Raw genomic sequence first — 266 nt, 5'->3', positions numbered from 1 at the left:
AGTGGGTAATGGAGGTTCAATAGATATGTTCTTTAAAAATCTTACTTCAATCACTCTTCTATAAATTGAATCTCATTCTAAATGCACCAAAGGGCTGTTGAAGAAATGTCATGTTGAAATTTTTCACAAAGAAAATAATCCCACTCTTGGATCCGTTAATGGAAGTTTTCTATACTGAGTGTTCCTAAACCACAGTGTACCTGGGGTACTTCCCCTAGAAGGCAGCCTCTCTACAGGAGGGCATCCACATCACAATGACAACAATG

The sequence above is a fragment of the Mirounga angustirostris genome, unplaced genomic scaffold (genome assembly GCF_029215605.1).
Source record: "Mirounga angustirostris isolate CCGP_5_RB_7025 unplaced genomic scaffold, mMirAng1.0.hap1 SCAF_15, whole genome shotgun sequence".
In the NCBI taxonomy this organism is placed as follows: Eukaryota; Metazoa; Chordata; class Mammalia; order Carnivora; family Phocidae; genus Mirounga; species Mirounga angustirostris.
This window is presented reverse-complemented; position numbering follows the sequence as displayed.